This window comes from Colobus angolensis, unplaced genomic scaffold (assembly GCF_000951035.1).
Source record: "Colobus angolensis palliatus isolate OR3802 unplaced genomic scaffold, Cang.pa_1.0 Scaffold12512, whole genome shotgun sequence".
Lineage (NCBI taxonomy): Eukaryota > Metazoa > Chordata > Mammalia > Primates > Cercopithecidae > Colobus > Colobus angolensis.
In genome coordinates, this window is record NW_012113712.1 from 1 (window position 1) to 1,045 (window position 1,045).

General features: G+C 43.9%; 1 non-coding gene across 1 annotated transcript; it reads left to right on the forward strand.

Annotated features, from left to right (window-relative positions):
• Positions 1–231: 231 nt before the first annotated feature.
• TRNAP-AGG lies at positions 232–303 on the forward strand. Its single transcript has one exon. It is a non-coding gene; the product is annotated as a tRNA-Pro (tRNA).
• Positions 304–1,045: the final 742 nt, after the last annotated feature.

Genomic DNA, 1,045 nt, shown 5'->3' on the forward strand with positions numbered 1-1,045 from the left:
GTCAAAAGGCGCCTCCTTCCGGAATTTAGGTGAGAAAACCTGCAGTGATTAATTTTATCCACTAGGTGTCACCCATGCCCATAGTTATAGAAGACAACAGTGACCAACTGTAGAGGTGGCTAAAACTTTCCTTATTGAAGTTTAGTAACCCGAACAAGTTCTACAGTTGGCTCGTTGGTCTAGGGGTATTTTCCTTATTGAAGTTTAGTAACCTGAGCAAGTTCTACAGTTGGCTCGTTGGTCTAGGGGTATGATTCTCGCTTAGGGTGCGAGAGGTCCCGGGTTCAAATCCCGGACGAGCCCTGTGATTTTTCTCTCTCAGTCAGCTGGCTCCCATAAAGTCACAGATTTTCTGTCAGTGGACATCCCGATAAAACCACAGATTTATTCATGCTAAACACTATCGTACAAAGTAAGCACCGTCTACAGTTAGTATGCGAGTACCATCTAATGCTCCATTATTTCAAATACATGTATTTCATCTGTAGGCAAAAATGCTCTCTGTCATGGTATTACATTATGAGGATAAATACCAGGTGCTACCACATATCATGTAGTATTTCTTTTACATAAGCATTATTTTAAGTCAACCACCTTTTCACTTTTGCAGTTCTTTGTTATTATCCAGGAATTGTTCATTCAGGACAGGCATATTTTAACAATTTCACATAACCCTCACTTTGTAAGCACACGGGCCAGCAGATGGGGCGAAGGTCTTGTCACATAATAAAGCCTGTGCTCCGTCATTCAAGCCTGAGCTCACTGAACCCTTCTGTGTGTGTGAGGGGATGGGGAACTCGATGGTGTAGCCTCTCGGGAATGAATTTCTCCACAGGGATTTGCAATCGTGTCTGCATATTAGAGTCACCTGTGAAGCTTTTTAAACCATCCACTGCTGAGTCAAGCCCAGAACAATTACACTGCAATCTCTGAGGATGGGACCCTGGAAATGGTTTTCTTTTCCTTCCTTCCTTCCCTTCCTTCCTTTCTTTCTTTCTCCCTTCCCTTCCCTTCCCTTCCCTTCCCTTCCCTTCCCTCCCCTCCC